The following is a 27,725-nucleotide window of genomic DNA, read 5'->3' as shown; positions in this document are numbered from 1 at the left end:
CCACTTTTTGTGAGCTTCCTCCTTCCATTCTCTAATTTGATTTTTCCATTTCTTCGAGGCATCTTTTTGCCACAGTAGTTGTTCAGCATTGGCAATTGTACCAGTATTTCACGTCCCTCCTTCTGGCCATGTTTCGATGCCTATTTTCTCAGTTAATACCGCCAACAGGATATGGTTTTGTTTACCCTGGGTACCCATCCTGGCTTTTATCCATAGTCTGCCCCATTTTCCCAGCCTGTTTTCTGAATAGAAGTCAGATGGTATCTCTCATGGCAAGGTGCACCGAATCTGATGAGTCATCTGCCAAATGACTTTTGCATAATTTGGCGCAAGCTACCAAGGTAGCCTGATTCCGAGTAGCCAAGTATTATAATTTACTGTGGTGAAACATCGTATGTCTGAATAGTTTAAATACCCCTGGTTGAGAAACAAGCAGCCACCCAAAACGATATTCCAGTGTCAGATCGTAGCCTTCCACATGTACCTTCAACTGGCAGAACAACTTTCTCAATTTGCCGAATGCAGACTATGCGATGTCCAGCACGTATATGTTTTCGTAATACTCGTAATACTCAACCATTATCATCAACATCTTCAGTTTCCTAATTCTCATAAATTCATCATTTTAACATAAACTCATCTCATTTCAACATAAACTCATTTCATTTCAACATATACTAATTTCATTTCAACATAAACTCATCTCACCTTAGGTACTGTGTCTTGTGCTCTAATTCTTTTTCTCTCAGCAGGGAACCAGATCAACCTTGAATGAGGGACCACAATGTTACCCTGAGTCAGTGATGGATTTCAGGCTCAAGGGACCCAAAAGTGCACTGCTGCTCTGTCCAATGTCCCAGTGTCCTTGTGGCCGCTTACAACATATGAGGTGAGCTGCTCGGCAAGTGATTGCCGACTACGCCATTGTGATAATCGCGCTCCTGTCAAGGTATAAAAGGTAAAACCAAGCCACACAGAACAATTCAAACAGACTTTATTCGAAAAACGCTAGCGGGAATGAGCAGTCTGTAGTGTTGGGTAGACAAGATCACCTCACTGAGACTGTTTGGTTTCATTCAAAGAACACAGTCACAGGGTATTTAAGGTATTTTCCTGCATACAAATTGGATATCATTTCTTTGAATGTATTGTTACAACTTATGTTTTACATTTTCCATAATGATTTGTTGTCAGTCATTTATTCTCATGTTCAAGTTATAATTAAGAGACATCTTTCTGGTATACAAAAGTGGCTAGTTTCACTCTAATCACTTAAAATTATTGAAGTTAACAATGGTGGCCAAAACTTCTGAGCAAAAACAATGCCATCCAGGGACTGAGTGGCATCGTCAGTGTTACTGGAAGTTTACTGCAGCCTTTGACAATCTACATTGTGTCTGACAAGTAGTAACTTAATCAGCTGCTTTTGAGCGGGAAACCGATTTATGAATGGGCTGCCTTTTGGCCGTTCATTGACTCTATCAGTAGTCAGTTAGCACTATTGTGTTAAGATATCAGGCAGGCATCAGCCTGGGGGTTCTGTAGAAAAGGTGAGAATTGATTCCTGTCTGGGAGGTTCTATGGATGCTCTGACTGACTAAAACTTATGCTGGTTTTCTTATAAATGCAACTTTCTGCAATTCTACATTTATCCTATGAACACTATCTTCTACATTTCTACACACTGAAGGACTAAGCAGACCAATTGATGGATGTCTTCATGGCCATCTTCAACACCTCACTGCAGCAGTCTATCGTTCGACAGCCACCATCATCCTGGCATCCAAGAAGGTGACAATGACTACTGCCCTGTGGCACTGACCTCCACCATTATGAAATGATTTGAGCATCTGTTGGTGGAATGCATCAAAGCACATCTCCCAGAGATGCTGGGTCCATTTCAATTTGGCTAAAGAAGAATTTGTTCCACAGGCAATACTATAGCCTTGTTGCTTCACTCCATCTGGAGAATGATGCCTCAAAGCCCAGGCTTCAATGACTTCAGCTTGGTGTTTAACATGATCATTCCCCAGAGGCTGGTGGAGAAGCTGTCCTCGCTGGGAGTCAACACCCATCTCTGTAACTAGATCCTGGGCTTCCTAATGAATGACCACAATCTGCCCAGGTTGATAGTAGCATATCGAGCACCATCACATTGATCACTAGGACACTTCAGGGTTATGTGCTCAGTCCACTCCTGTTCACTCTACTGACCCATGACTGCATCGCTGCATCCAGCTTCAACAGTGTCATCAAGTTTGCAGATGACACAACAGTATTTGTCCTCATCAGCAACAAAACTGAGTTGCACTACAGAGAAGAGGTGGAAAATCTCGTGAAATGGTGCAAGAGTAACAACCTGTGTCTCAAGGTGGACAAGATGAAGGACATGATCATGAACCTCAGGAGGCATTGGAACAACGACCCACCACTACACATTAACAACTCTGTAGTGGAGAGAGTGGAGACCACCATTTCCTTGGAGTTCACTTAACTAGTGACCTGTCATGAACAATCAACATCTCACTTGTCAGGAAGGCACAACCGTAACTGCACTTCCTGAGAAGACTGAAGCGGGCAAGGCTACTGGCCACCATTAAGCCAACCTTCTATAAGAGCACAATCGAGAGCATCCTGGCCAGCTGCGTCACAGTGTGGTACAGATGCTGCAGAGAAATGAATTGGAGGTCAATCCATGGGATCATAAGAGTGGCAGAGAGGATCATTGAAGTCTCCCTCCCCTTCATCGACATGATCTACAGGATCGCTGTCTGAAGAGGGCATGCAAAGTCCTTGAGGACCATTCACACTCTGCACACAGCATATTTCAGCAGCTCCCGTCAAAGAGATGCAGGAGTATCAGAGCCAGCACCACCAGGCTGAGGAAGAGCTTCTTCCCATGGGCAGTGAGAATGCTGAATGACCAAAGGAACTGCTCACACTAACCATCCAAGACTCTCATTTGTACAAAACAATATTTATTTATAGATATAATACTTGTCCTGCATGTGTAGTATTTGTCTGTATGTGTGTTATGTCTGGTTAGTGTGTCTGCGTGCTTTTGCACTGAAGACCGGAAAATGCTGTTTCATCGGGTTGTACTTGACCAATCAAATGACACTAAACTTGACTTGAACTTGATCTGCTGACAAAGGTTTAAAATGCTTCTCAGTGTCCTAAACACTCAAAAGCTATTTTCAATCTTAAAAAAAGTTAAATCTAATCATTCCTTCAAAGGAAACATAAAAAAATAAAATTTAAGAACATTATAAAAAAATGAATCAGTTAAATATATGATTTACTGAGAGAGTTCAGACAAACTGAGTTCTTATCTCTGGAGTGACAAAGTTGGCGAGACACCTGAAAGAAGTTTATAAAATTATGAGTGGCATAGATTGGGTAGACAGTTAGAATATTTTCCCTATAGTATCATCACATGAGTTAAAAGTGGTGGGGGGGTGGGGGTTGCTGGCATGGGCTAATTTTTTCTTCCCTCCACACAAAGTGGTAGGTGTCGGGGTAATGGTGCAAGCTGATGCTATAGAGGCCTTTAAGGGTTCTAGATGGACACATGAATATGCAGGAATGAAGAGGTATCTATCAGACCAAGTTTTCGTTTAATTTGGACATCATATTTGATGCAGGCCTCAGGGGTCAAAGTTTTGAGATAAACAAATACATCCTTTGGTCCCTCAAATAAACACTTTCCATTGAAACAGGCATGGACACATATGTCAGGCATTCGTCATCAGTAGAGAACCACTGGTGAAAATCCTCTTTGCCTATTTGAAGCAGCCTCTGTGCCTCACCCACCTCTTCATCTGTGAAGCTGTAGAATTCTTGCTCATCATCTTCTTCATCTTCCTTGCTGGATTTTCATGATGAAAAGACTGGACCCTGACCCTTCTCCCACCAATTTTCCAACACATGAGGAGCTGACTTCTGCCCAGCCTTCCCACCTAAGTGGCAAACTTCTTTAATGTTTATGCTTTTCAGATTGTCTTCCAGCATTGTTGATTCATCTACAATTCTAAAAATTAATTCACGCCTGCAATTCTGCTTGAACACGGAGATGATCTCCTGATCTAGGGGCTGTAGTGTTCTTTGGGAGGTAAGAAACTCGGATCTTTCCATCGCGGCTTACTAGGTTGGCAGCTGGTGGGTGAATGGGACAGGTGTCAAGCAAAAGAAGCGCTTTGGGTTCTAGCTTTAGCTTACGCAAATCAGCAGGGACAAAAGTTATGTAAAACCAACCCTCAAAGATGACACTGGTCATCCAAGCATTGCTGCTATGCGTGTACTCAAACAGTAATGACTTCATGTTGATATGGTGGAAACAGCGAAGTGAGTGAAATTTTCCAATCTTGAGTGGTTTTAACTTGTGTGTTCCAATCTTGTTAACACAAAACAACAATGTCATGCCATCTTTGCATTGTTTGAATGCCTCACGTCGAAGGGTGTCATCTTTGCTAGACAGTGTGCGGTCTGGGATCATTTTGTAACACAGGCCTGTTTCGTCACAGTTGTACACTTGTTCTTCGATATAGCCACCTTCTTCTAAGAGTTTTTAGTTCTGCAGGGTATTCACTGGCAGCAGGACTATTGGCTGAGTGAATTTCTCCAGATACTAACACTTGACAAATCCCGTGATGGCGTTTAAACCGGTCTCTCCATCCATTGCTAGCTTTGAACTGTGAGTTTCTCCGTTGATCAGTGGGTCACATTTCTTGGCTTGAGCTCTGAGAATAGGCCTGAAAATTGGAAGATCTTCTGAGTGTATAAGGTGTCATCAAGGCTGACATCTTTGGCTGTTTGGCCTTTAGTCCCACCTCTTCCTCAACTTTACAAAGCAACGCGTGTAACTTATCTTTCTGAGATTTCCAGCCATAAAGTGTTGATTCAGGTATGCCGAGGTCGCATTCAACTTGGGTTTGACTTTTATTCTTGATCGCGTCCAGTGTGTGAAGCTTATCTTTCACTGAAAAAGATTTTTGTCTTCCATTTTAATCTGAACACAATTTAGATTCCAGGAAGAGGAAAAAAAGAGGTCCACTGGCTGATCGTGTCATGTCCAAGTTCATGTTAAATTGGGTCGCGTTAATTTGGGGTTCCACTGTATTGGTGTATCTGATCTCTCAGAACATCATCCAATAATTCATCCACTACTATCACCTGGCTCGTTAGCCTATAATTTCTTGGTTTGTTTTTGGAGCCTTTTTAAACAACGGTACATAAGCTACCCTCAAATCCTCTGACACCTCACCCGTGGCTAAGGACATTTCAAATATAACTGCCAAGGCCTCTGCAATTTCTACACTAGTCTCCATCAAGGTCTGAGGGAATATCACATCAGGCCTGGGGTATTTATCTACCTTTATTCACTGTAAGGCAGCAAAGACTTCCTCCTCTTTAATCTCTATATGTTCCATGACATTACTGCTGATTCCCTTCCTCCCTTATCCACCATGACAGTTTCCTGAGTAAATACTGATGCAAAAAAACTGTCTATGATTTCCCTCATCTCTTGAGGCTCCACACATGGATGATCACACTGATCTAACCCTTCAGGTTTACCTTCACATTATCTGCCAAAGCAACCTCATGTCTTTTCTTTGCCTTCCAGATTTCCTTCTAAAGTATTTTCTTACATTTTCTAAACTCTTCAATTACTTCATTTGCACCTTGTTGCCTATACCTGCTATATACCTTTACCTTCTTAACCAGATTGCAAATATCCCTTAAGACCAGGGTTCCTTATGCCTGTTAAATTTGCCTTTAATCCTGACAGGAACATTCAAACTCTGGACTCTCAAAATTTCACGTTTGAAGCCCAACCACTTACTAAACACATCCTTGCCGGACAACAACTTATCTCAATCCACTCTTCCTAGATCCTTTGTCATTTCCACAAAATTGGCCTTATCCATAATTAACTTGAAACTAATGGCATTATGGTCCCTGGAACCAAAATGTTCACCCACACACATACTTCTGTCACCTGACCTGACTGGTTCCCTAATAGGAATAAGTATTGCATCCTCTCTCATTGGTACCTCTATATAATAATTTAGAAAACGTTCCTGAACACACTTGACAAATTGCAAACCATCCAGCCCTTTTACAGTATGGGAGTCTCAGTCGATATGTGGAAAATTAAAATCTCCTACTATCGTATCTTTATGTTTTCTGCTGCTGTCTGCTATTTCTCTACAGATTTGCTCTTCCAATTGTTGTTGACAATTGGGTGGTCTATAATACAACCTCATGAGTATGGTCATATCTTTCCCATTTCTCAGCTCCACCCCTTTAGCCTCAGTAGACAAGCCCTCTGTTCTGTCCTGCCTGAGAGCAGGTGTGATATTTTGCCTGACGATCAATGCCACTCTATCACATCTAAAGCAATGGAAGTTTCACTAATGGCCACAATGTCATAATTCCATGTGTCAATTCACGCTTTAAGTTTGCCTGTGTATTGCTTGCCATTAATTAAAGGCTAATTTTGCAGCATTACTTAATCACATGACCACATCTCCAGTAAAGCTACTTAATCAGTAGGCTAATTGTCAAAAATAGTTGGATTACCTTTAATAATAATATGTCTGCAATGGAACATCTGTATTTTTTCATTCACTTCTTTTAGTTTGCTCTTTGCCCTACTCTCCAACTTCTATCACAACCTGACTTTTTTTTGTAAGTTAACTACTGGCAGGGCCATTATTCCTGCTTAGTCACTTTCTGCTATGTACCCACAGCTGGCTCTCCCATCTGTGGGAAGAGCTTGAGCTCTGCTATGAAGTACAGCATCAACCTTCTACACAACAACACTTCTAAATATGAGCACTCCATCCTGATGAACTCATTGCTGGCTCTTCTGCTTAGACTAGTGTTTCTCAATCTTTTTCTTACCACTTTAAGTAATCCCTTACTAATCACAGAGCACTGATGGCATAGGGATTGCTTAAAGTGGTATGAGAATGGAAAGAAAAAAGTTGAGAACCACTGGCTTAGACCATCAATTCATTTCCCAACTCAGGCTAAACCCATTTGTGTACGTCAGAGGTATTAAAATACAGATTCTCATTGGTTAATTTGAATTCATAGTTTCGACTCAATCTGTTTGTAAATTTTTTCTCCTGCACTTTTTCTACGTTTACTTTTTGTGCTTTATTTATTGAATTCTGATGTACTGAATTCAGATTACTGTTAGTCCCCAATGCTCTCCCATCTTTAGATCACTGTACTTATCTCTTGACCCTGTTCCATTTCTTTCTGAAGTATTTTCCATCACGTATCTTTACCAAGTGTTGCTCTGACCTCCAGTGACCAAGCACATTGAACCCAATCTCAAGGGAGGGACCAATTTCAGAGTGCCTGAAGAATCACCCAATCTGAAGAAGGAGTGGCTAAGTTTCTCAGGCAAGAGATGTAATCGACATTAGGTGATGGTTTATAGTGACTTAGAAATATAAAATTAACAGGACACAAAGACTCACCATTAATAATTTGTACCAGATTATTTTAGGGGCGATTAATGAATGGGTGATCCACTTTTTTTAAAAAAAGTTAAAACATTGCAAAATTCCCAATCATCTATTATTTTGCACATTAATGTAATCTGTGATTTTACAACATCAGATCACAGTTCAACTTAAGAGCACTGGAATTCAAAGACCAATGGAGCAAGGGCAATTTCCACTGGTCACAGGATGGGGTTCAGAATTCATCTAGAATTCATTTCCAATTAGATTATTCAATTAAATAACATTCAGAGAAACTACAGAAGGGATTCTGGTACACCATTAAGTTCTCAGTTACCTTGTATCATCCTCCATCCCCATCATCAATCCCTGCGCTACTTCTGGAATCTGTCTTTTCATTCTCTGAAAAGAGCACAGAAAACTAGATGAACCAACTAGTTTACAAGCCTTCAGTTTACAAGCCTTCTCATGACCCAAGCTATGTAATGCCAAAACAAATGAGTTAATTTCTCCAAAATTTCAGAAAAGAATCTTTCATTCAGATGGGCTTCATGTGCTCAAAAAAAAGAAGGATGGAGTATATCAAGGACATTCACGGTATGTATATGAGACCCACTTCAGTCATTTAAACCACTCTTTTCTTAGGGTGTAAGTTAGGATTGTCACTCTGTACAGAGACCAAGAAAGGCTGTCACACTAAAGGGCCTATCTCATTAGCCTGGAGACTAGGTGACGACCTGGTGGTGACTCGAGTCTCCGCAACGTCTCCTGGAGACTAGCCGGGTCTCTGGGGGGGGGGGGGGGGGGTCGCGGGAAATTAAAACATGCTTGATTTTTTTGGAGACTTTTTTCAGTTGCAGTGACGTCGTGGAGACTAATTTTGTCTGCGACTGGGGAGACATCACCGCGACGTCTCCGAGACCTGCTGGAGACCAAGGAGACTGAGGAGACGTCGCAGCAACTGCTGGAGATGTCGCGGAGACGTTGCCGTGACTTCCGGGAGAAATGGTTGTCACTTTGTCTGGAGACGAAGAGGACATCGCCCTGGCATCGCCTTGGTGAGAGCGCAAGCCATTTTTTGGTCTTCCGAGTCACCTGAGTTGCCGCGACTGATTAGACGCGGCAGTCGCGGTGACGTCTCCGCCATTGAGATACCAGTGTAATATCTGTAGACCATCAAAAGAATTGGAGTGTGAGCGAGTGGTGGAAAATGAACAAAACCTCAACCTGAAACAGACAATAATTACAAGTCACTTCTCTCCCAATAGCTGCTTTACTTTGACAAATTTTGAAAAAAGGTAATTTACAAATGTATTTGGAGATGCAACAAGAATTACATTAATTCACAATCAGTGCTTTATTACCTCTGATGCATTCAGATCCAACAATCCAAAAATGAACAAAAACACTGAGTTGAAATGCATTAGAAGAATATTTGAAAATGAATGAAAATAAATTGACATTGGAATCATTAATGATGAAATGCTTAATAATAACAACAGTGTCATACTGAACAGGAGTTTCTTTGAAATTAATGACGAACCAGAATGGAGGCTAAAAAGCTCAGTAAGAAACTAATAAAACAGCATTACACCAGAATCAATTAATTAATTATGTTCTTACAAGGTGATCTCCAGGGAGAGAAGAAAATATTATCCTCACCTGCTACTATTTTGAACCAAGTGGAGCAGAGTTGTTCTGCCATTTAGCTTGGTGGATTCACCCTTCAGATCCAAGATTCTGGAAAAATTTTAAATTAATCAGAGAATCTACTATCTTACAGGCATACAGCGAAGAACTGAAGCAATAAGTGTTGCAGAATTAGTGTGAAGGGGCTCTGAGCAACAATACAATTTGTAGTGAGATGACAGAAAGCTGTAAGGGCCTAGGTGTCTACAGTGCATTTATTCATCTTAGAAAGATGGCTCCACTTATGTCTCTTGAGGAAATGGTGTCAAGAAATGAAGGAGATAAAGGTTATCAGTCTCTGGGGATAAGATGCAAATGAGTAGGAATCTTTTGACAGGTGACCCCTTTGAGTTATTTATGCAGCGAAACGAATATGCTGGCCAGCTGAGAGACCGAGCATATGCAGAAAGCTGCAGAGTACAGCCCAGCTGAATAAAATCAGAATTCATTGACCAAAATTAAGCAAGGTTTTAGAAATTTTAGCTAATTTGTTTTATTGCTGACAATAACATTATTCAGACCTGTTAAAAATCTTCAGTCATATAGCTAAAGAACTAGAGACACACAGGACGAATATAGTCTCTTTAGCTCACCACCTCTGTGCTGACCATTGAGTGCCCATGAGCAGCAGCTGGCCTGCAGCCTTCCATTCCTTGGATATTCAAGAGCTCATCTGGATACTTGTGCTGCCTCCATGATCCAGTGAGTCAGAGTGTTACAGATACTAACCATCCTCCAGATAAATGAATTGTTCCTCAGATAGACCCTAAACCTTTTACAACTTATCTTGAACCTATGCCCTTTCATTTTTGACACCCCGAGTAAGAGGAAATATTTCTTACCACTTTATCTATGCCACTCATAATTGTGTACAACTCTATTAGGTTCCTCCACAATATCATCCAGTTCAAGGAAAATAAAGCAGCCTCTCCATTCTCTTCTCATAAATGAAACACTCCATTCTAGGTAACATCCTGGTGAATCTCCTCTGCACTCTTTCCAGTGCAGTAATGTCTTTTTTCAAGATTATTTTATTGTCATGTAATGAAACAGAAAATGTTTCATAACATAACATAACAATTACAGCACGGAAACAGGCCATTAGGCCCTTCTAGTCCGCACTGAACCAAACACCCCTTTCTAGTCCCACCTCCCTGCACAATGCCCATAACCCTCCATCTTCTTCTCATCCATATACCTGTCCAACCTTTTCTTAAATAATACAATTGACTCCGCCGCCACTATTTCTCCCGGAAGCTCATTCCACACGGCTACCACTCTCTGAGTAAAGAAGTTCCCCCTCATGTTACCTCTAAACCTCTGCCCCTTAATTCTTAACTCATGTCCTCTTGTTTTAATCTTTCCTCCTCTTAACGGAAATAGTCTATCCACATCCACTCTGTCTATCCCTTTCATAATCTTAAATAGTCTCTACAGTACACAAAATTTCCTTTGGTCTTCAGTAAGGCACACTGAGATACGCTATCAGCAGAAATTGCCCAGCACCCCTTACAGTTAGAGAAAGAGAAGCAAAAGAGAGCTCCCCTTTAGTCACCAAATGTCCATGGATTGACCTCCATCACCCCGCTGCTGTGGAGGCAGCCACAGCCACATAGCCTTCAGTCTGAACCATCAGCAACCTGAGCTCCAGATCCAAACCTCTGACACAATCAGGAAGCCTCCAGCATACTCAGCACCCTCTTGCATTTCAGTTCACATACCTGATGCTCCTTCAGCCAGTCTCGAGGCAGTCTCCAGCAGTCCGCAGCCTGTGTGAGTCTGAGATGACGAGAACTGTACACAGAACTCTAGCTGTGGCCAAATCAATCTTTTGTAAAGTTGAACTGTAACCTCCCTGCGAGTATCCAGTTTGCCTTCTTCACTTCCTTATCTACGTTCTTGCTGCCACCTTCTGGATTCTTTGTACTCATGCATCAAGACCCCGCTATTCCACAAAATGTGAGAGCCTTGTAATTCATGTGTCTATGAAAATGCATCACCTTAATTAAGACTTGTCCAATAAGTATTTAACAGTCTGCCAATTAACTAACAATTTTTTGAAAAAACAACAGAACCTTCGAAAAGAGCAATGCTAATGGATTTAGAACATTATAAACCTCCCCCTACAACAAGGAGGCATTAATTTTGACTGCTATTATATTACACCTTATGAAACAAAGGAACAACTGTTATCTCTGCCATTTTCCTTCCACAACAAAAATAGAAACCTATATTTATATATTAACTTTAATGTGGTAAAATTACTCAAGGCCCTTCATATTAACATTACCAAGCAGAATCACGAGTCACCACAACGCAATAGGAATGTGCAGCCCATATGGCTCTCAAGGCTGGTCCACTATTCAAGACTTCATCTCCTCTCTTGCTTCCTCAATCCCTCAATAGTCCAAAAATTATTCTAGCTCCACTTTATACACAGTACTTAGAATGTCCAGCCTGATCAACATTCTGCAGACAAGAATTCCAAATAATCACTAACTTTCTTGAGAAGAAATCTACAGTCAGTTTTAAATGACCAACCCTTGAACTTGAAACTGTGTCCCCTCATTCAAGAACTTCCCATTGGTGGAAACATCAAGATGACCTCGCATTCTTTGAAAATGTAAAGAATACAGACTCAATCTGTTTAGCCTCTGTCACAAGACAATAGAGGCAGCATGGTTTGGCATAGCGGTTAGCACAACACTGTAATAGTGCCAGTGACTGGACCGGGTTTTGAATCGTGTGCTGTCTGTAAGGAGTTTGTACATTCTCCCCATGGCGGCATGAGTTTCCTCCGGGTGCTCCAGTTTCCTCTCACTGTTCAAAACATGCCAGGGGTTGTAGGTCCATTGGGTGTAATTGGGGGGCAGGGCTCGTGGGCCAAAAAAGGCTTGTAACCATGCTGTATGTCTAAATTTTGAAAAAAATCTTCTCTGCTCCAGGATTAGCCCAAGGTTTGTCTCCAATGCTGCTCTATTTGTTCTTTGATAAAAAGACTAAAATTGTTCACAGTATTCCAGAAGTGACCCATATAATTGGAACTAAACTTCAAACTCCAACCTCTTTGCAATAAAGGCCATATGATAAGTTCTCTCTAAACTTCACAAATGACATTTGAGCAGATGACCAAACATTTAGGAAAAGATGTAGATCCATGGAGGGATTTATTAGGGAATGTTAGAGGTAGAGGCTTGGCAGCAGATGGGAAACTTGCTTTTGGTGGAGCTTACAGTTAAAAATGCAAGAAAAAGAGAAGGAAAAATGTCATAAGAAGCTGAAGTGGCAGGAGTTATTTACCTAATTGGGGTGGAGAGAGAACATAAAAGGATTTACTTCTGAAAACAAGATTGAGAACTGTACTGAAGAAAACCAGAACTGAGTAAAACTGCTTGGTTTAGGCATTTCTCCAGATAAATACCAATGAAAATCTTCAGTTTGCAAGTTAATTACATCCACACACCAGGAGTTTCAGTTTCTATCATATGTTTTTCATAGATTTTGAAACTTTTGATCATTGAAATAAAACAAACACTTTTAAATGAATGAAATGTAAGTAAAATGAATTGACATTTGCAGACAGAATCTACAAGCAGAATCGAAGAAAATGTAAGTTTCTCTGAGGTTGTCACAATATGACGAATGTGTTGCCATGACAATTGTTTCCAAGGCCTCAGCTATGATCAATCTATGTACTGTAAATACATTGGATGAAAGCACTGACGACATAGTTTCTGGTGACAAAAAAAGGCTGCGAAGTAAACTGGGAAGTAAGCTGAATAAGTCATAAAGAGGCTACACCAGGGAAACATAGGTGGAATGACTGGGTGAAGATCTGGAAAATGAAGTTTAATAAGGAATTGCCCATTGTGGTGATTGGGAGTTGGTGATCCTCAAAACTGCTAGAGGGCATTGGAGATGGAATGTCCCATCTCGGGTGAGATGCACAAAAATGGATGTATCCTATGAGGTTGTGAGTTAATAAAATATAAATAATACAAATGAACCAAAGTTTCTTTATTACAATAGAAGAAACATCACATGGTACCAGGAGTGGGGTATCATTTGGTATCAGCAGGAGATATGGAAAGTTTGAATCCGCCTGAAACTGTGAATTGGACTGAGGATGTTGAGCATGAGTAGCAGTGTTCAAACAAAGTTTCATGCTGTATCTGCAAACCATTGGACTTGACAGCAAACCAGATGCAGGGAAGATTACACTGCTACTTTCTCTAGAGACCTCAAGCACTAGAGGTTTTCAACATGTTTGTTTTTGCCGAGGCAGATGATCAGGGCAAGTTCGAGAAAGTTATCGAGATGCTTGATGGACACTGCTCCAAAGAAAAATTATATGTTCGAGAGGTACGTGCTTTGCTCATGCAAGCACAGTGGCATCACTTGGGTTGGTGTCACCCAGTGCAGTAACTCTGCTACAATCCCCCCTCCATGGACCTCCTCCTATACTAGACCATATAGAATCCTTTGTAATGTTTTTTGCATTAATTTTACTCGTAAATTGTAATTCCCATATATCACTGAATGTAAAAGCAATAGTAGTGAGATAAACAATGAGCAAAATTAAAATTACACCTTTAAATTACTGTATCATATGCATAGCCTAAATGTATTTACATTTAATTACTACTTCATTTTAAAAAACATTATTGATATAGGTTCACAAATGCTAATTACCAAAATATTGTAACTAAAACACCAGAAAATTTGACAAAAGCAGTGACTTTAAAAACACCAGCAGCAATGAAAAAAACAGCACTTGCATGTAGCACGTGCAGACGAAACCACATGATTCAAAGCATCATTGTAATTGGGTAATTATGACAGCTCTGACCGAAGTGCATAAGAAGGTTCAAAACTTAAATTAGCATAGAGTTTTAGCCCTGTAAGAAAATTGATACATGTAAGCTGAGCTGCCCAATAATGTTTTTGTTGTATTAACTAACTACAGGGATATTTTTTATAAAAAAGAATAAATTTCTGCTGAAACACAGCACAAAAATTTTATAGGCAGTCATTATGGTGTCACCCCCTGTGATGGTGTGACCCATTGTGGTCTGCACCCCCCCCCCCACCCCACCCCAACAAGTGACGTCAGTGCGCATATAGCTGCAGGCAGAAAGATTTGATAATTTTTCATGGATTTTATTGAAAGCAAGAACATGTAATTTTGGATTGCTACAAGGTTCAGTGATCCGTGATCAAATTGTGTTCAGAATTATTGACAAGAAAGTGAGAGAGAGGTTCCTTTGAGAGACAGAGCTTACCTTAGCTGGAGCTGTGAAGATATGCCACACCAGTGAATTAGCTCTGCAGCACCCCATAACCACAGTGTCTGGACACAAACAAACAGAGAATGAGACATAGACGACAACAAAAAGATGGAGAAATATTCAATTGTAAACAATGTGAGACTCAACATACACCAAAACGATACCCAGCCTATGAAAAAGTCTGTAATAAGTGGAAAGGACAGAATCATATATAATTATATAACCACTTACAGCACAGAACAGGCCAGTTTGGCCCTACTAGTCCATGCTGTAACAAATTCCCACCCTCCTAGTCCCACTGACTAGCACCTGGTCCATACCCCTCTAGTCCTCTCCTCTCCATGTAACTATCCAGTCTATCCTTAAATGTAACCAATGATCCCGCCTCGACCACGTCTGCCGGAAGCTCATTCCACATCCCTACCACTCTTTGCGTAAATAAATTTCCCCTCATGTTCCCCTTATAATTTTCCCCCTTCAATCTTAAACCATGCCCTCTAGTTTGAATCTCCCCCATTCTTAATTGAAAAAGTCTATCCACATTTACTCTGTCTGTCCCTTTTAAAATCTTAAACACCTCTATCAAGTCCCCTCTCAATCTTCTACGCTCCAGAGAAAAAAGCCCCAGTCTGCACAAACTTTCCCTATAACTCAGACCCTGCAATCCTGTCAACATTCTCGTGAACCTTCTCTGCACTCTCTCTATTTTGTTTATATCTTTCCTATAATTTGGTGACCAAAACTGTACGTAGTACTCCAAATTTGGCCTCACCAATGCCTTGTACAATTTCATCATAACCTCCCTACTCTTGAATTCAATACTCCGATTTATGAAGGCCAACATTCCAAATGCCTTCTTCACCACACCATCTACCTGAGTATCAGCCTTGAGGGTACTATTTACCACAACTCCTAAATCTCTTTGTTGCTCTGCACATCTCAATAGCCTACCATTTAATGCATATGACCTATTTAGATTTGCCTTTCCAAAATGTAACACCTCACACTTATCTGTATTAAATTCCATCAGCCATTTCTCAGCCCACACCTCCAGCCTTCCTAAATCACCTTTTAATCTACGGTAATCTTCCTCACTGTCCACAACACCACCAATCTTTTTATCATCTGCAAACTTGCTTATCCAATTCTCCACCCCGACTTCCAGATCGTTAATATATATAACAGACATTAGTGGACCGAGGACCGATCCCTGAGGAACTCCACTAGTCACCGGCCTCCAATTGGACAAACAATTTTCTACCACTACTCTCTGACACCTCCCATCCAACCATTGCTGAATCCATTTCACTACCTCCTCATTTATACCTAATGCCTCCACCTTTTTTCCTAACCTCCTGTGGGGAACTTTGTCAAAAGCTTTACTAAAGTCTAAATAGACAACATCCACAGCTTTCCCTTCATCAACCTTTTTTGTAACCCCCTCGAAAAACTTAATCAGGTTTGTCAAGCATGATCTACCCCTGACAAAACCATGCTAATTACTCCCTAGCAATCCCTGTACCTCCAAATATTTGTAAATACCATCCCTCAGAACACTTTCCATCAACTTGCCCACCACAGACGTCAGATTCACGGGCCTATAATTCCCATGTTTACATTTGGACCCTTTCTTAAACAGTGAACCACATGTGCCACCCTCCAATCCTTTGGCACTACCCCTGTGACCAGTGGCATCCTAAATATCTCTGATACTGGCACCCCTATCTGTCCACAAGCCTCCCTGAGTGTCCTTGGGAATATTTTGTCCAGTCCCGGAGATTTATCCACCTTTATCTTTTTCAACACAGCCATCATTACCTCCTCAGTTATCATTATATGCTTCATGACCTCCCCACTATTTTTCTTTACTTCAACTGGTTCAATATTTTTTTCCCTAGTGAATACCAAGGCAAAGAAATCATTCAAAATTTCCCCCATTTCCTCTGACTTCTCACTCAGCCTACCCTCGCTATCTACAAGGGGTCCAATTTTATCCCACACTAATCTTTTACTTTTAATGAACCTATAGAAACCCTTTGGATTTATTTTTACTCTGTCTGCCAAAGCCTCTTCATGCCTTTTTTTGGCCTTTCTAATTTCTTTTTTAAGATTCCTTCTACACTCCTTGTAGTCCTCCTTCAAACTCTCACCTCCCTGCTCTTTATACCTCTTGTATACCTCCCTTTTTCTCCTAACCAAATTTCCAATATTCCTCGAAAACCAAGCCTCCCTATGACTTCCAGCTTTTCCTTTGATCCTCACTGGGACATATCTACTCTGTACCGTCAAAATTTCTTTTTTGAATATCTTCCATTTTCCATTTGCATCCTTACCTGAAAATATTCTGTCCCACTCAATACTCCCCAAATCCCTTCTTATTTCTTCGAAATTTGCTCTTCTCCAATCCAGAACCTCAACTTTAGGCCCCTCCTTGCTCTTCCCTAAAACTACCCGAAAACCTATAGAGTTATGATCACTAGACCCAATTTGTTCTCCAACATTAATGTCCGATACCTGACCTAGCTCGTTCCCTAACAGGAGATCTAGTATTACACCGTCCCGAGTCAGTTCTTCTACTAATTGATTTAGAAAACAATCTTGAACACATTTAATGAACTCTAGCCCATTCAGCCCTCTAACTGTATGGGTATCCCAATCAATGTGATCCCAATCATTATGCAAAGCAATGTTTCTCTAAAGGGAAACCAAACAGAAGTGAAAGTGTGCACACTATAGAAGAAACTGCCCTCAGTGATACATTCTTTGTGGACATGTTAGCGAGGAAGATTTCAAACCAACAGACACTGAATATCAGAGTTGAGCAGGACAAGTGGACTGTGTCATTGCATGCAAATGTGCAGATATTCCTTTCAAGCTAAACATGGGCAAAGGCCAATTTGATTTGTGAGCATGACATCAGGGCAATGAAGATCGAGCCACACATCCATCCAAATTGTGTTCAGCACATTGACACAAAAGGCACTTGTGGACTCAAGGTGGAAGTAAAAGGTTAGGAGCACCACCTCATGTTTGCAGTAGTCCCAGATGGACATGACTCACTGCTTGGTGAAAACATAGGACTAGTTAAGACACATTAACAGCGCCAATGCACAGAACAGTGTAGAGGAAATACTGGATCAATTTCCAGACATCTTCAAGGGGTTTGGAGCTCTGCCATTCACTTATAAGATACAGTTAAAGGAGGATGCAATGCCAATAGTGCATGTACCAAAGGGGGGGGGGGGTGGGTTTCAGCATCACTAAAAGACAAGCTCAAGCAGGAACTTGACCAAACTACGTCACTAGGGGGCATAAAGTGGAGGAGCCCACAGAATGGGTGAATTCAATGTGTGTGTCAAAAAGAACAGTGACATATGTGTGTGTGCATGGACCTAAAAGACTTGAATGCCAATAATAAAGAGGAAACATTATCAGATTCTGAACAAGGATTAAATTACAAGTGAAATGACCAGTGCAAAATTTTTCACCAAATTGGATGCATCCCAGGGCTTCTAGCAATTAAAACTGCATGAAGATAGCTCAAAATACTGTACATTCAATACACCATTTGGCCAATACTCCTGTTTAAGGATGCTCATGGTGTTCCACAGGACAACAGAACACATCATAGAAGGCATAAATGGGGTATACGTGTACATGGATGACATGTTCCACATAGGAGCAAACACATCCAGAAGTAATGATTAAAGCTAAACAGAGCAAAATGTCGGTTTGGTGTGAAGGAAATCGCCTTTCTGGGAGATAAGCCGTCAGAGTGTGGGCCTAGACAAGAGCAAGGTGAAAGTGTTACAGAGTCCAAAGGACCCCAAAACCAGCAGCAATAGATATGCACCACAACACAGAGTTACTTAAGCAATAGTAGTTTTTAATTATATTTGAACAAGAAAACGGAATTAAACTTTAATTTATTACTTAATCTACTTATTTAACCTACCTAACATACTTAATCTCCCCTCTAATTCTAAGCACAGATGTGTGTAATATGTATTTAAGATTAGAAAAGTTCTTTGGATCACAGTCCAATCTCACTGGTTGCAGGCAATTCTTTTACTGTGCACAGAAGTTAGCATTAACAAAGTTCACCAGTCTTTGGTGCCGAACAGGCAAATGGTTACCACTCAGGAGGGTTCTTGTTCTCTCTCTTCAGAGAGAGATTCCTTTTTGTTCCAGGACATCCGCACCTGATTCCTTCTCAATCAGTCTTGCTGATGAAACTTTCCCCCTTCAGGGTTCTCCAGATGATCCTCCTTCTTTCAGGTCACCTTTCAGACAGCAAGTCTTCTCCTTTGACCAGACAGTCTTCCAGAAGTTTGCCAGCTTTGTCCCTCTGGAACTGATTTCTGTCTCCTTTCTCTCTGTTTCACACCCTCCCTCTCTGAGAGCAAAACTGTTCTGTCTGCCTGCAAAAATCACATGGTCTCTCAAGCAAGCTGTATGCTGCAACTTTGTTGCTCTTTTTTGCAAAATGTACTCTGCAAAAGTTCTGCAAATATTCTGTGTTTTAAAATGTTCGTGTGCAACCTGCTCTAATAATCCTTCCCAAAACACTTCTGTCACAAAAGCAATTCTAGAAATGGCCAGACCCACTGAAAATACAGGTATATTGAGAGTGCTGGGAATAATCAATTTCATTGGTGAATTCATACCAAACCTGTCTTCCAAAACAATGCACCTGAGGAAGTTGTTACTTGATAAATGTGCATTTAAGTGGGTGACCAACCACAAGGAAGAATGGGGGTGATGGGTGATTGAAGACCATTCTAAATACGGAACGAGTTCTTTGTCGTTTTTTGACCCATCCAGAAGAATTAAAATATTTAGGGATGCTTTAAAGGATGGTATAGGTGCTGTGGAATTACTTTAGGCTGTAGAAGAAGATTGGAGGCCAGTTGCAAACACATCAAGGACAATGACCACCTCTCAATGTTGATATGCACAGATAGAGAAAGAATGCCTAGAAATTCCACAGCTATGTGCATGGTCTACCAACATTCATGGTAGAGACAGACCACGAGCCATTAATAGCCATAATCAAGAAATACCTCAGTCAGATGTCACCATGAATCCAAAGACTGATGATGAAGCAACAATGTTATGACTTTGAATTGGTATACACACCAGGGAAACCTATTGTGCTGGCTGATGCACTGTCCAGGGCAACAATGCAGAGTGAAACACACAATAAAAGTTCCATTGATTCCACATGAATCTGATTACTGAATCTCTTCCTGTATCTGTCTTAAAATCCAAGTAGATTGCAGCTGAATCAGAAAAGGGCACAGTTCTACAGAAGATCATCAAGAATCTGAATGAAGAATGGCCTAGAGGTGAATGTCAGCCATACGACAACATCAGAACTGAGCTGAGTGTTGTCAATGGGTTTCTACTCAGATAAAGCAGAATTATCATTCTTCAGATGCTGAAAAGGCTTTATGAGGGAAACTTTAGAATGGAAAAATGCAAGAGGGAGGACAGAACTGTTTATTGGCGAGGGATAAATGCTGACATCGACAGAATGGTCTCAAGCAGTGAGGCCTGTCTGAAACATCACACAAAGCAGACAAAGGAACCCATAACCATAATTGACTTTCCAGCGAAGCCATGACAGAAAGTTGGACAATAGACAGTAGGTGCTGGAGTCGGCCAATTGGCCCATCGAGCCAGCACCACCATTTTTCAGATCATGGCTGATAATTCTGTGTCAGTATCTATTCCCTGTTTTATCCCTATAACCCTTAACTCTCCTGCCCACAAGAGCCTTTTGAACATATCCAATGAATCTTCCCCTACCTCCCTCTGTGGCAAAGCATTCCACAGATCCACACTTCTCTGTGTAAAAAAATTCTCATCTCTGTCCTAAAGGGCCTTCCCTGTATTCTTAAACTATGCCCTCTAGTCCGAGTCTCTCCCAACATTGGGAACATGTAATCCAAATTCACCCTGTCTAGCCACTTGATAATCTTATATATCTCAATCATGTCTCCCCTCATCTTTCTAAATTCCATCACATATAAACCCAGTCTTTCTAACCTTTCAGCGTATGTTAATCCTGCCATCCCGGGAACTAACCTTGTAAATCTGTGCTGCCCTCCCTCTATAGCGAGTATGTCCTTCCTCAAATTTGGGGACCAGAACTGGACACAATATTCCAGGTGAGGTCTCACCAGGGCCCTCTGCTCCTACACTCCAATCCCCTCTTTATGAAAGCCAACATGCCATTTGCCCTCTTCACAGCTTGCTGAAGCTGCATGCTAGCTTTTAGTGATTGGAGTACGAGTACACCCAGATCCCCTTGTACCACCCCACTCCCAAGCTTGACTCCATTTAAATAATACTCTGCTTTCTTATTACTGCCTTCAAAATGGATAACCTCACATTTGCTCACATTGAACTTCATCTTCCATTCCTCCACCCACTCCACCAACTTGCCCAAGTCCCTCTGAATTTTCCTGACATCCTCCTCACACTTTACACTGCCACCCAGTTTAGTATCATCTGCAAATTTGCTCATGTTGTTAATATAAATGATAAACGACTGAGGTACCCCACTCATCACATCCTGCCATCCTGAAAATGACCTGTTTATCCCAACCCTTTGTTTCCTATTCCTTAACCAATTTTCTATCCATGTCAGCACCTTACCCTCAATACCACGCTCCTTGACTTTTCCTATTAGCCTCCTGTGCAGGACCTTATCAAAGGCTTTCTGGAAGTCCAAGTACACCCCATCCACTGGCTCTCCTGAGTCCATCCTCTTTGTCACATCTTCAAAAAATTCTAGAAGGTTAATCAAGGATGATTTTCCCTTAAGGAATCCATGCTGACTACCACTGATCTGTTCCACCTAGATGGAAAGAATTACCTGCTTGTTATTGACTATCTATGGAAATACCCTGAGATGGTGCTGTTTCCCAATGTGTCTGCTGCCTGCAAGATCAAATACATGAAGAAGATCTTTGCAAGACATGGAATTCCTCAAAACATCCACAGTGACAATGAACCATGCTACAGTTGTAGAGAATTCCAGAACTTTGCAGAAGAGCATGATTTTCGACATGTGACGTCAGGTCCTCCGCATCCCCAATCAAACGGTAAAGTGGAGAAAGGAGTTCACATAGTTAATCAGCTGATCAACAAAGCACAACATAATGGCTCAGATACTTATCTAGTTCTGTTGAGTTACAGAGCTTCACCACTTGAACATGGCATGTCACCCACTGAGCTCATGATGAGACATAGACTACACACCACACGACCCTACTCTGCAGACCCAAACAAGAACCGAGATGTCAAACAGAAACAAAAGCTTCTGCAAAGGAGACAAAAAGCAAACTATGAAGCTTAGGGCCACTGGCACAATATGGCACAGTGAGACTTGGAGATTGCAACACCTGCGACAAGAAGACCACTCTTCTAGAGGAAGTAAATCCAAGATCCAACACGGTCAGAACTGAGGATGGTCAAATACTGAGGAAGAATCAAGAGTCTGTTGAAAACGCAAATAATGCTGTAAGAACAGACAAATGCAGAAGATCCAGCTTGCGCGGTAATAGAAGAAACTCCACCAGTGCTAGACAGTAGTGGACCAGCAGAGCCAACACATGCACCTGTGTTAAGAAGATTTCCATATGTGATCAAAGCACCCGACAGGCTGAATCTCTAATATAAAAAGAACTGCACACTTAAAAAGTTTGTGTTGTTGATGCTCGTGCTTAGGTTTCTGTTTAATTTTAAATTGAAATGAATACTCTATTACCATGTAATATTACTAGATTGAACATCTTTAGGAAAGGGAATGTGATGATTGCAAATTGCTGATCCTCCTAACCATTAGATGGCTTTGGAGACGGAATATCCCACCTCAGGTGATGTTAGAGCCAAAGGCTCATTGTTTACCATTGTTGGTTGGCTGCAGGCATCAGTGGCATCCCAGGGTCTGGAGGCTGCGTGTTTTTTGTATCTTGGGTTTGGTGCATCAGTGCGGGAGTTTAATGTGGTTGGATTTTTGTTACCCTTCATTGTCTGGTATAGCAGGATAGACGCTGGGTGAGTAGGGCTCTGATATTTTCTGTTGATTGTTACCCAGACGTTAGTCACGTGAACAAGGACATTATCATTACCAAGTTCATGGGCGTTATCACATTACAATGAACATTACCACATTATGAGTCCTTCTGGGTTCACTAATAAACAGTTTTAAGATGTATCTGCACTTCGTTATGAATGCATTCGATCATGTCACAGTAAGGAACCTACTTAGTCTCCAGGGAGCCTTTTTATGGATGGTACTCACCACATTTTTGTCAACAGAAAATATGCAGCAATTTTAGTTGAGAGAAATAGCCGCATCTACGACTGAATTTGATTGAATGGATATTGTTGGAACATTTGGAGGCGAAACAGTCTTACCATCCCTCTTTGGTTTGGAGCGATACTAAAAGCTATATGGTGACCATTTTGGAAATGTCGAGCGCAGGGCACTGACAGCAATCCGCCTCTCTCAGTCTGAGCATCAGCCATAGAGGGATCCAGTGCTTCTAATCCAAGAGCAGAACATCCTATGAAAACACTGGCAGAGTCTTTTGCTGAGAATCGCAGCGATGTCATTGACTGCTGCTAATTGTCAGCAGCGCATCACAGCCATCAGAAACAGCAGGAATACTGTGGATTCCTTCTGTGTATTTATTTAGTTGAGCACAGTTTGGAGGAGCTGCCACTTTTCCATTGAGGACTGGTGATTTTGGGCTTGTGCATACTTGGTGCTCGAGCTCAGCGGACAGTTGGAAGGTGATGCGTAAAATGGCCACTGCCACTGCCATCAATGCTGAGGCACGATTAAAACTATTGCAGAAGATATTGACTGAATTTAAAGTCAGCAATTGGAAATGGCTGAAGGCGTGACACAAAATGGTGGTGAAGAGGATGAAACTGCAAAGGATGAGCAATTTGAACTGGAGAAAGAACAAGTATTAAGGCAACTTCTGACATGCAGGATGAAATACAACCAGGTGACAGTGTGTCAAATGTTGGAAGCAGAAGAATCAAATGAAGTTCTTCTGGATCAAGCTCCAGATGTTCCAGTACTACATCTACACATAAAAAGGTTAAGGCTGAAATGACTGCTCTTGTGCAACAAAAAAATGCTGAAGGATAAACATGCAGGATGTGCAGCTAAGGAGGGAAAAGGAGCAGCTGGAGCTGGAAGCAAATATTGCTGCTACTATGGCCAAAGTGAAGGTACTCGGAGCCTCAAACAGATCTGGTGTTTGAATTAACTAATCTGAAGTGTCTGATGGTATGGAGTCATATTTTGAGAAGGAATAATAAGGAAAATCCTTTAATATCACATTTACAAGTCATGCATACACAAGGACAAATCCTCCCAGAGCATGGTGTTCCCAATCCACAAACACCAATAATAATAACCATAGATCCAATCTTTCTCTATAGCTCCCTTGACACTCCAGTCAAGCATCAGAAATCCAGGTGAACATGCACATGTGACATTATCTGCTGCAAGCAACAGTGAACAGAGCCAATTCTCAACTGTGGAAAGGCAAAATGAAATCACTGCATTATTAATCGGGTTAATCCTTTGAACACAGTATTGAAACCAAGAACAAAAACCCCAGAGATTTTCTCTATTATCTAGAACAGTACACAAAAGGACAGGCAAGGAAATTTGTAAGGAGTTGCCTACATATGGCCTTGGACAGAGATTCAGGAAGACTAAGTCTTTACAGCAGGTGCATTTTGGTAACGAGCAAAGAACTGCTACAACTTATATGAAGAAGGCTCTTTCATGGTTGTCAATAAAACTGATGACATAAAGGCTCTATCGGCATATGTCTGCTTTCTAAGAGGATACTATAATGCCATGGAAGATATCAACTACATAAACTTGACATGCCTGCTAATATGCTAGTCATTCTAAGGAAGTTGCCTTACCACCTGAGGGATATATGGAGAACTGTAGCCTGTAAGTTCCAGACAGAACACCATCAAAGAGCTACCTTTATGGATATAGTGGATTTCCTTGAATGAGAAGTGCAGATTGCAACAGGTCCAACATTTGGAGATATCAAAAACTCTCCAACAGTGATAAAATGTAAGGAGGTCCAAGTCACAGCCTCATAAAAGAAAGCATCTTTGCCGCCTCTGTGACAGTTGCAGATAAGGAAAATGATAAAGGAACTAAGGAAAAGGAGAGTGTGTCTGCTGTGAAGAGCTGTTTGTTCTGTAGAGGTGGACATGCTTTGGAGATGTGTCCACAGTCGGAAAAGAGGGCACATGGTGAGAAAATCGCTTTCCTAAAAGAAAAGGGAGTATATTTTGGCTGTCTGCAAAATACACATCAGCAAAAACTGCAGGAAATGACTCAGAATCCCAGAATGCTGCAAATCCACCAAAGAAGGAATTGGAAATGGAACAAACAGAAAAAAAAGGAAGCAGCTGAAAACACTGCTGCAGCCTTTGTTCTGACAAGTGGTTTACTGGGGCTGGTGAAAATAACTGTCAACTCTCAATAGTGCCTGTACAAGTCAAGGCCAGGAAGGGGAATGCAACAGTGCATACTTAGGCATTTCTTGACCCAGGTAGCACTGCATCATTTTGCACACTGGGGCTAGTGAATAAGCCTAATTTTCAGGGAAAAAGGTCAAGGATTCTATTGACAACTATGGGTCAAAGGAAGGCTATTGAAACCAGCATTGTTTCAGGCCTCGAGGTCACTGGATTAGACAGCAGTGATTTTTGTGATCTCCCAGAAGACAATGGCTGAGCATAAAGCAAACATCCTGCATCAAAATGATATCAATCAGTGGTCTCATCTGAGGAATGTTCATCTACCTGAAATTAACTCTAGACGAAATATGGAGTGTGGAAGATGAATCTTGCACTGTCAAAACTATGCTTGGTTGGACGATTAATGGATCATTAGGAGGAAAAAATTATTATGCTCAAGAGCAGTCAACCACTGGTGTCAACAGGAGATCAGTTGTGAAACTTGATGAGCTTTGGGAACAAGAGTTCAGGGCGGATTTTCCTTAGGGCCTCAGTGATGACCAAAAACCTTCAAGAGAAGCCGAGCAGTTCTTGGATTTGGTCTCAAAATCTGCCAAGATAGTCGATGGCCAATATTGCATTGGATTTCCCTTAAAGGAAAGTCCTATTAAGATGTTGGTTAATCCCTTGGACACAAATTCTGATCTGGAAGCTCCAATAACTGTTCGATAGCAGTGTGCACCCTCACGTGGTCCATACGCTGGCATCGACCATTGACCAAGAGCCTGTTCTGCAACGCTCCCAAAGGCAATGGCAACCACCAGATCGCTTAATTTGTAACCTGTAAGTATGTTTTTTCTCTCTCCCAACAACACTGTATCTAGCTGACACTCAGCATGAAGATGATGGTGGAGATTATTTTTCTTCCCTCCCCAGGACAAGTATTGTCACATTTCTTTGCTCCAAATTACATTAAACAATCACTTTAACTTAAAGTAAAATCAAGTTGTAATTAGAGGGATGTGTTCTCACAAATGCCAAGGAAAGTGTGAGCACGTGGAATCAAGGATGACTGGATGGTTACTGTCTGGAATATGACCTTTGAAATGTACTTAAAATTGACCAAGTTGAGGAATTGGCAAGTAAGACATTCAAAACTTGCAAATGAGATCTGCTATCCCATTTAACAGCATCCACAGGGGGCACGCTGTGAAACAGTGTGCTGAAGGAAACCAAATGTCACTTTCAGAAGATAAAACAAAGTAGTTATCATTATGGGTTGAAGCAGAAGCCACCTGAAAAAAAGTCACATATGTGCTTTTAAAAAATACATTGCCAGGGCTAGGAAGAATTAGCATAAAGTTGAGCAAACAGAATAAAGTCAAAACACCAAAGGTGTTTGAAAAATCCATAGTTTCCACCATTCCCACCATGAGAAAGCAAATGAGTACTGAGGGAGTGTTCACAAAGTTGATTTCACAAAAGTAGCATCACTGACTGTTGTCTTGAAGGTAAAAGTTAGAGTTGTGAACTTTTATCTTGACAATAGATATAATCTTACAGTGATAAAACAGGCTGAAATGTAGCTGGATGACCAAAAACTCTATACCTTAAAAACAGCACATCTAAATATGAAAGTCTCTATAGGCAAAAACATTGAAGCAGTTGATTGCTGATATGACAGTGAAATGCCAAAAATATGCAAAAAATGCTCACCTTTGATTCTGGACTTCAACCTTATAAGAGATGATGAAAAGATTTTCAAAAAGGAGCCAGGCATCTGAGATGAAATTCACATTGATCCTAATGCCAGAAAATGACAAATACAACAAATCTAAAATTGGGGAGCATAATGTATTCTTTTTCTCAGGGAATAATTGACATGTTAACTGTACTAAATGGACAAACTGTAAAGCAAGATGGATCTACCTGGGCTCATGAAGATTACCAGATGACTATTAATCAAAATCTCAATCCTGGAACAGTATTACATTCTTGAACAGATTTTGCAGCTTTGTCTAGAGAGCAGTTCACCGAGTTGGATGCAAGACATTTAGGTCAATTGTAGCCAGAGGTTGATTGTTGACTCAACATTGCTACTTCTGTAAGTACTGTGATATGTGGCTTACATTTCTCTGTGTTGCAATATTATTTCCAGATCTCCACAGTATTGGGAGCCTGAGTTTGTTTAACACACCCTGTTATATACAGTGGAAACTTGGGATTATTTTATGCTGGAGCAGGAGCACTGCAAAACTGCAAGAGCCACATCACACTGAGTGGTGAGCATGCTCAGTGCAGTAGAGTATTTATGCATGACCGGCAGCTTGAGATGTGAGTAAAATTTGTGCTATAAACTTACAAGCTTCTCTGAGAGTTTATTAAAACCTCCAATGGTATAACTGAGGACATAACATGGTGGTGTGGTGGGATTGACAGAAATCCACATCAGATAAGGGAAAAACCCCTATAAACTAAAATAAACTTGAAGAGAAGGAACAAAGGGGAAAAAGCACCATTACCTGACGACCAGTGCTGGAGAAGAAGATGGCCGCAGCAGCAGCTGGAGAAGAAGATGGCTGCAGCAGCAGCTGGAGGAGAAGATGGCTGCAGCAGCAGCTGGAGAAGAAGATGGCTGCAGCAGCAGCTGGAGGAGAAGATGGCTGCAGCAGCAGCTGGAGAAGAAGATGGCTGCCGCCGCAGCAGCTGGAGGAGAAGATGGCCGCAGCAGCAGCTGGAGAAGAAG

General features: G+C 41.2%; 1 long non-coding RNA gene across 1 annotated transcript; it reads right to left on the bottom strand.

Moving 5' to 3' along the window:
- Positions 1 to 603: 603 nt before the first annotated feature.
- Positions 604 to 27,725, bottom strand: LOC138762746 (uncharacterized). The gene is made up of 6 exons (XR_011357111.1): positions 27,502 to 27,725; positions 26,696 to 26,782; positions 14,450 to 14,517; positions 9,141 to 9,218; positions 7,816 to 7,880; positions 604 to 941 (listed from the first exon to the last, which is right to left on the bottom strand). It is a non-coding gene; the product is annotated as an uncharacterized lncRNA (long non-coding RNA).

Source organism: Narcine bancroftii, chromosome 5 (genome assembly GCF_036971445.1).
Source record: "Narcine bancroftii isolate sNarBan1 chromosome 5, sNarBan1.hap1, whole genome shotgun sequence".
NCBI classification, from domain to species: Eukaryota; Metazoa; Chordata; class Chondrichthyes; order Torpediniformes; family Narcinidae; genus Narcine; species Narcine bancroftii.
This window is presented reverse-complemented; position numbering and strand designations above follow the sequence as displayed.